The sequence below is a fragment of the Electrona antarctica genome (assembly GCF_951216825.1).
Source record: "Electrona antarctica genome assembly, chromosome: 16".
NCBI classification, from domain to species: Eukaryota; Metazoa; Chordata; class Actinopteri; order Myctophiformes; family Myctophidae; genus Electrona; species Electrona antarctica.
In genome coordinates this window covers 36,097,988-36,107,118 of record NC_136797.1, presented here as the reverse complement: position 1 = coordinate 36,107,118, position 9,131 = coordinate 36,097,988, and the positions used below count along the sequence as shown (strand labels likewise).

The 9,131-nt window shown below is 37.5% G+C and overlaps 1 long non-coding RNA gene across 1 annotated transcript; it reads right to left on the bottom strand.

Moving 5' to 3' along the window:
• Positions 1 to 6,954: 6,954 nt before the first annotated feature.
• On the bottom strand, positions 6,955 to 8,458 carry LOC306940182. The gene is made up of 3 exons (XR_013791991.1): positions 8,355 to 8,458; positions 7,998 to 8,069; positions 6,955 to 7,489 (listed from the first exon to the last, which is right to left on the bottom strand). It is a non-coding gene; the product is annotated as an uncharacterized lncRNA (long non-coding RNA).
• Positions 8,459 to 9,131: the final 673 nt, after the last annotated feature.

The following is a 9,131-nucleotide window of genomic DNA, read 5'->3' as shown; positions in this document are numbered from 1 at the left end:
TACTAGTCCTACATACTTACACCTAGAATCCCCATTCAAACCTATTTAGGTTCATCTTACGGTGGACATGTTTGCCTGAAAAGGAATCTTTGAAATGTTTCATAGTTTTAGAAATAAAGTGCTTTAAATGTGAGAAATTTATAATGGCAGATAGTGGCACGTCAAAATCACTTTCACCTAGAAACTCCATTCACACGTTTTATAATTCAGCTTACTGTGGAGACACATGCTGGAACTTTTTACTTTGAAATGTTTTGTAGTTTCTGAGTTATTTAAGTTAAACGCCCAATGCATTCCCAATGGCAATAGCACAAACTTTGGCATGCTACTAGTCCTACATACTTACACCTAGAAACCCCATTCAAACCTATTTAGGTTCATCTTACGGTGGACATGTTTGCCTGAAAAGGAATCTTTGAAATGTTTCATCGTTTTAGAAATATAGTGCTTTCAAATTTGAGACATTTACAATGGGGCTCAATGGCAGATATTGGCACGTCAAAAAAGCACTTTCACCTAGAAACTCCATTCACACTTTTTATAATTCAGCTTTCTGTGGAGACACATGCTGGAACTTTTTACTTTGAAATGTTTTGTAGTTTCTGAGTTATTTAAGTTAAACGCCCAATGCATTCCCAATGGCAATAGCACAAACTTTGGCATGCTACTAGTCCTACATACTTACACCTAGAAACCCCATTCAAACCTATTTAGGTTCATCTTACGGTGGACATGTTTGCCTGAAAAGGAATCTTTGAAATGTTTCATCGTTTTAGAAATATAGTGCTTTCAAATTTGAGACATTTACAATGGGGCTCAATGGCAGATATTGGCACGTCAAAAAAGCACTTTCACCTAGAAACTCCATTCACACTTTTTATAATTCAGCTTTCTGTGGAGACACATGCTGGAACATTTTACTTTGAAATGTTTTGTAGTTTCTGAGTTATTTAAGTTAAACGCCCAATGCATTCCCAATGGCAATAGCACAAACTTTGGCATGCTACTAGTCCTACATACTTACACCTAGAAACCCCATTCAAACCTATTTAGGTTCATCTTACGGTGGACATGTTTGCCTGAAAAGGAATCTTTGAAATGTTTCATCGTTTTAGAAATATAGTGCTTTCAAATTTGAGACATTTACAATGGGGCTCAATGGCAGATATTGGCACGTCAAAAAAGCACTTTCACCTAGAAACTCCATTCACACTTTTTATAATTCAGCTTTCTGTGGAGACACATGCTGGAACATTTTACTTTGAAATGTTTTGTAGTTTCTGAGTTATTTAAGTTAAACGCCCAATGCATTCCCAATGGCAATAGCACAAACTTTGGCATGCTACTAGTCCTACATACTTACACCTAGAAACCCCATTCAAACCTATTTAGGTTCATCTTACGGTGGACATGTTTGCCTGAAAAGGAATCTTTGAAATGTTTCATCGTTTTAGAAATATAGTGCTTTCAACTTTGAGACATTTACAATGGGGCTCAATGGCAGATATTGGCACGTCAAAAAAGCACATTCACCTAGAAACTCCATTCACACGTTTTATAATTCAGCTTACTGTGGAGACACATGCTGTAACTTTTTACTTTGAAATGTTTTGTAGTTTCTGAGTTATTTAAGTTAAACGCCCAATGCATTCCCAATGGCAATAGCACAAACTTTGGCATGCTACTAGTCCTACATACTTACACCTAGAAACCCCATTCAAACCTATTTAGGTTCATCTTACGGTGGACATGTTTGCCTGAAAAGGAATCTTTGAAATGTTTCATCGTTTTAGAAATATAGTGCTTTCAAATTTGAGACATTTACAATGGGGCTCAATGGCAGATATTGGCACGTCAAAAAAGCACTTTCACCTAGAAACTCCATTCACACTTTTTATAATTCAGATTTCTGTGGAGACACATGCTGGAACTTTTTACTTTGAAATGTTTTGTAGTTTCTGAGTTATTTAAGTTAAACGCCCAATGCATTCCCAATGGCAATAGCACAAACTTTGGCATGCTACTAGTCCTACATACTTACACCTAGAAACCCCATTCAAACCTATTTAGGTTCATCTTACGGTGGACATGTTTGCCTGAAAAGGAATCTTTGAAATGTTTCATCGTTTTAGAAATATAGTGCTTTCAAATTTGAGACATTTACAATGGGGCTCAATGGCAGATATTGGCACGTCAAAAAAGCACTTTCACCTAGAAACTCCATTCACACTTTTTATAATTCAGCTTTCTGTGGAGACACATGCTGGAACTTTTTACTTTGATATGTTTTGTAGGTTCTGAGTTATTTAAGTTAAACGCCCAATGCATTCCCAATGGCAATAGCACAAACTTTGGCATGCTACTAGTCCTACATACTTACACCTAGAAACCCCATTCAAACCTATTTAGGTTCATCTTACGGTGGACATGTTTGCCTGAAAAGGAATCTTTGAAATGTTTCATCGTTTTAGAAATATAGTGCTTTCAAATTTGAGACATTTACAATGGGGCTCAATGGCAGATATTGGCACGTCAAAAAAGCACTTTCACCTAGAAACTCCATTCACACTTTTTATAATTCAGCTTTCTGTGGAGACACATGCTGGAACTTTTTACTTTGAAATGTTTTGTAGTTTCTGAGTTATTTAAGTTAAACGCCCAATGCATTCCCAATGGCAATAGCACAAACTTTGGCATGCTACTAGTCCTACATACTTACACCTAGAAACCCCATTCAAACCTATTTAGGTTCATCTTACGGTGGACATGTTTGCCTGAAAAGGAATCTTTGAAATGTTTCATCGTTTTAGAAATATAGTGCTTTCAAATTTGAGACATTTACAATGGGGCTCAATGGCAGATATTGGCACGTCAAAAAAGCACTTTCACCTAGAAACTCCATTCACACGTTTTATAATTCAGCTTACTGTGGAGACACATGCTGGAACTTTTTACTTTGAAATGTTTTGTAGTTTCTGAGTTATTTAAGTTAAACGCCCAATGCATTCCCAATGGCAATAGCACAAACTTTGGCATGCTACTAGTCCTACATACTTACACCTAGAAACCCCATTCAAACCTATTTAGGTTCATCTTACGGTGGACATGTTTGCCTGAAAAGGAATCTTTGAAATGTTTCATCGTTTTAGAAATATAGTGCTTTCAAATTTGAGACATTTACAATGGGGCTCAATGGCAGATATTGGCACGTCAAAAAAGCACTTTCACCTAGAAACTCCATTCACACTTTTTATAATTCAGCTTTCTGTGGAGACACATGCTGGAACTTTTTACTTTGAAATGTTTTGTAGTTTCTGAGTTATTTAAGTTAAACGCCCAATGCATTCCCAATGGCAATAGCACAAACTTTGGCATGCTACTAGTCCTACATACTTACACCTAGAAACCCCATTCAAACCTATTTAGGTTCATCTTACGGTGGACATGTTTGCCTGAAAAGGAATCTTTGAAATGTTTCATCGTTTTAGAAATATAGTGCTTTCAAATTTGAGACATTTACAATGGGGCTCAATGGCAGATATTGGCACGTCAAAAAAGCACTTTCACCTAGAAACTCCATTCACACTTTTTATAATTCAGCTTTCTGTGGAGACACATGCTGGAACTTTTTACTTTGAAATGTTTTGTAGTTTCTGAGTTATTTAAGTTAAACGCCCAATGCATTCCCAATGGCAATAGCACAAACTTTGGCATGCTACTAGTCCTACATACTTACACCTAGAAACCCCATTCAAACCTATTTAGGTTCATCTTACGGTGGACATGTTTGCCTGAAAAGGAATCTTTGAAATGTTTCATAGTTTTAGAAATATAGTGCTTTTAAATTTGAGAAATTCAGAATGGGGGTCAATGGCAGATTTTGGCAAGTAAAGATTTGAGTGGGGTTTGAACCCACAATCTCCAGGTCATGCAGCCAGTGTGCTAAGTCACTGATCTACTTGCTACCTGCCACAACACAGTCTGCTGTTCCCTTTGAGTACAACATTGATACAATAATAGAATACAAAAAATAAAATAAAGTAACAGGAGATTTGTCTATTGTTTCTTTTGCTGTTGTTTATCTCTAGATGTTCGAATGTTTATGAACCACAATGGAAACAAGTCTCTGGCTCTTCTGTCATTATCTATTCGGCCTTTTAAGAAGAGCATGCACAGTGGCTCACTGGGTACAGAGCCTGCCTGGGAATCAGGAGGCTGCAGGTTCAACTCCTGCCTCTGACACAGTGTCCCAAAATCATGAAAATATGACAAACCATGGATTATAGTATGTTGTTTTTTCATGATTTTCATCTTTTTTTCAAATCCTCCAAAATCACGAAAAACGACATGATATATAGTATGCCGTCCGAAAACAATTATAACTTTGGCATGCTACTAGTCCTACATACTTACACCTAGAATCCCCATTCAAACCTATTTAGGTTCATCTTACGGTGGACATGTTTGCCTGAAAAGGAATCTTTGAAATGTTTCATAGTTTTAGAAATATAGTGCTTTAAATGTGAGAAATTTATAATGGCAGATAGTGGCACGTCAAAATCACTTTCACCTAGAAACTCCATTCACACGTTTTATAATTCAGCTTACTGTGGAGACACATGCTGGAACTTTTTACTTTGAAATGTTTTGTAGTTTCTGAGTTATTTAAGTTAAACGCCCAATGCATTCCCAATGGCAATAGCACAAACTTTGGCATGCTACTAGTCCTACATACTTACACCTAGAAACCCCATTCAAACCTATTTAGGTTCATCTTACGGTGGACATGTTTGCCTGAAAAGGAATCTTTGAAATGTTTCATAGTTTTAGAAATATAGTGCTTTCAAATTTGAGACATTTACAATGGGGCTCAATGGCAGATATTGGCACGTCAAAAAAGCACTTTCACCTAGAAACTCCATTCACACTTTTTATAATTCAGCTTTCTGTGGAGACACATGCTGGAACTTTTTTATTTTGAAATGTTTTGTAGTTTCTGAGTTATTTAAGTTAAACGCCCAATGCATTCCCAATGGCAATAGCACAAACTTTGGCATGCTACTAGTCCTACATACTTACACCTAGAAACCCCATTCAAACCTATTTAGGTTCATCTTACGGTGGACATGCTTGCCTGAAAAGGAATCTTTGAAATGTTTCATAGTTTTAGAAATATAGTGCTTTTAAATTTGAGAAATTCAGAATGGGGGTCAATGGCAGATTTTGGCAAGTAAAGATTTGAGTGGGGTTTGAACCCACAATCTCCAGGTCATGCAGCCAGTGTGCTAAGTCACTGATCTACTTGCTACCTGCCTCAACGCAGTCTGCTGTTCCCTTTGAGTACAACATTGATACAAAAATAAAATGCAAACAAATTAATAACAGGAGATTTGTCTATTGTTTCTTTTGCTGTTGTTTATCTCTAGACGTTCGAATGTTTATGAACCACAATGGAAACAAGTCTCTGGCTCTTCTCTCATTATCTATTCAGCCTTTTAAGAGCAGCATGCACAGTGGCTCACTGGGTACAGAGCCTGCCTGGGAATCAGGAGGCTGCAGGTTCAAGTCCTGCCTCTGACATAGTGTCCCAAAATCATGAAAATATGACAAACCATGGACTATAGTATGATGTTTTTTCATGATTTTCATATTTTTTTCAAATCCTCCAAAATCATGAAAAACGACATGCTATAGTATGCCGTCCGAAACCATGAACTATAGTATGTCGTTTTTTCATGATTTTCATCTTTTTTTCAAATAGTCCAAAATCACGAAAAACGACATGCTATAGTATGCCGTCCGAAAAAAATTATAACTTTGGCATGCTACTAGTCCTACATACTTACACCTAGAATCCCCATTCATTTAGGTTCATCTTACGGTGGACATGTTTGCCTGAAAAGGAATCTTTGAAATGTTTCATAGTTTTAGAAATATAGTGCTTGGGCACGTCAAAATCACTTTCACCTAGAAACTCCATTCACACATTTTATAATTCAGCTTACTGTGGAGACACATGCTGGAACTTTTTACTTTTAAATGTTTTGTAGTTTCTGAGTTATTTAACTTAAACGCCCAATGCATTCTCAATGGCAATAGCACAAACTTTGGCATGCTACTAGTCCTACATACGTACACCTAGAAACCCCATTCAAACCTATTTAGGTTCATCTTACGGTGGACATGTTTGCCTGAAAAGGAATCTTTGAAATGTTTCATAGTTTTAGAAATATAGTGCTTTCAAATTTGAGAATTTTATAATGGGGCTCAATGGCAGACTGTGACAGGTCAAAAAGTCACCTTCACCTAGAAATATAATGCTTTCAAATTTGCCTAATGGCAGCTTTCAACCCCTAACCTTGCAGTTTACAAATCACTGACACAGGCCTCCTGCCACACACACACACACACACACACACACACACACACACACACACACACACACACACACACACACACACACACACACACACACACACCCCACACACACACACACACACCACACACACACACACACACACACACACACACACACACACACACACACACACACACACACACACACGCCGATTTGCTCGTCCACATATGATGTAAATTCTCCATTCATTGTCAATGGGAAGTTAATGTTTGTGTAAGACGAAAATCTACACTATAGCTGAATATAGGAGGGGCTAGCACACCTCAAAAATATCTAAAAGGCCATCAAAGAAAACATCCACTTAATCCAGATAGCTTGTGAAACATTTAGAGAGAAAATTGTCAAATCTTACTTGATCCACATAGATTTAATTTATTTATTATTATTATTATTTCCTCTTTATTTAAATACATGTTTAGCAGTGTAGCTTATTGAAATGAAAACACTGCAAATATTTACACCGAAAATATACTGGAATATACTGCTGGTTGACCATTTAGAACAGCTATCCAGCTATAACGTTTAGTACAAAGTAAAAGCAGATTCTGAAATGTGTGTTGAATAAGTGGAGTAGCTAGAATAAACAAAGCTCAGATATTATTGCCATCATTTTAAACTATACGACTCCAGTTCCACTATCGACCTCCATTCCAGTTCAGCAGACATCCCAGTGGAGATTTGTCAGCACAGCATTGGTGGACGGATCAATTTGTCCAATCTATCCCAGTCAATAACAACTTTACCCACTGCATCGCTGAACAGGGATTAGCAGAGTAGAGATTGTGCTAATGTTTATTATAACAAGATTAAAAACATCTTCTCAATGGATCTATCTATGGGGGATAAATCAAGTCATGGTCAATAAGTTTAGTATCCTAGTATATACCTGTTTAGCTCTTCAGTGGAAACCTGGCTAATGTAGTTTTTACAAATAGCCCACCAGGTACAAGGTGAGATATGGTAATGCCAACAGAAAGAGCGCTGTGTCTTCATGGAGGGGACTAGCTGAGTTGTGGGGGTCATGTTCACATAGCACACGCTCCAACAGAACTTGAGCTTCTGCACTGATACCTGTGAGAGGAAGAAATAAGATAATTAATAACTGTCCACTATTTAATCTACACCAGAAGCCTAAACTAATCCATAAATAAATAAATATAGATTAATATGGTGTTTCTGTGGAAGAGACTATGAACAGAAAACATTTCATTAACCCATGACCCTCTAGTCTAGTGCCAATGTGTATAACACCAACTCTAGTCTATATCTGCTTAAAATCAATGGCAACTAATGGCATGGCCTCTGTGTCACATTTTGAACCATGATGTGACGCTCAGTGCATCAGATGCCTAAGGATGCTTAACAGCTGGTGTCTTTATTGACCACTTTAAACCTGCCACCCATTATACTCAAAGGAGTATATCCATCCATTGTACTCAAAAGAGTACAAAATAAATTGTGCAGATTGTTTCTTCCCTTTAAACAAACTACAAAACCAGCCTAAAGGTTTCATACCCCTTTAAGAGGTTAATTCAATGTAAATATATCATAATTAGTAAGAGATGTAAGATATCCTCACCATGTGCTGACCATTCATCCCTCAGATGGTGAACGTCATCATCATGATGGTCATGATCATGATGATCTCCGTCTGAACCAAAATACACAAAATGGTGTTAAAAGAGCTAAAGAAGTTTATCTCTGCAAATCTACAACATTAACACATCCTCTATTTCTATATTAAGTAAAGGCAGAACATGAATAGACAACAGCAGAAGGATTAAGATTTTAAAAAAAACATGAATGAATGAATTAAGATGGTTAAAAAGCTCTGCTTGATGAAAACTCTTTTTTAAATACAATCAAAAGTATCTGTCATGGGTGGCTCGAAGGTTTCATTTAAAATATTTTGTTCTCAACAATAGAAGCAAAGTACCATTTGAGTGTTGCCAGAGCAATCGTTTCAGTTCTCTGAGGGCTTGGGTGAGGTTCTCCAGCTGGTCATGAAGGTGGATATTCTCTTGTATTAAAGCGTGAATGGTATCCTGCAGTTCAAAGCACTGGCTTCCTAGAACCAGCAGAGCCAGGGGCAGAAACACCAGCACTGGTCTAAATCGACTCATACTGTCCATAGCACTGAGCCTTTCAAAGAGGAAGAAATCTTCCACATCTTCAGTCACCAGAACATCCCCTTCAGGAAGATCCAGAAATCCTTCGTGAGAGCACTGTGCTTCATGGCAGAAATGACACAGGAGACTTGATCCACTCTAACCAGAGGTGGAAAGCTGCCAGTGGGCTTTAAAACAAATCCATCAATGTTTCCAGAACACTGGGCACAGTTTCTAACTGCAGATCGGACTGCGGCTTCTACTCCTCTCAGTCTACATTTGAAAATGATATGCCTCTGTTGAACAATATGCATCACGGCACACTTGCTGGTACACTGCACTTTAACCTCATGTACTTCCACTGATAATCTTCTTGCACTAATGTGAACAGATACCAGCTGCTATGCTCATGCGCCTTATGTTTGGATGGATATAGCCTACCATGTGTAAATAAATATGTAGATACGTTGTCTCTTTTTTTATTCCTTCCCTTGCCCCCCCAAGGAGACAAAGACGATAGAGCTTACCCAGTTTTGCACCTGTAAACCTGATCATGATATTTTTTTTAGGATATTTCCATTGGAAAAAAACGTAGTCTTAGGGCT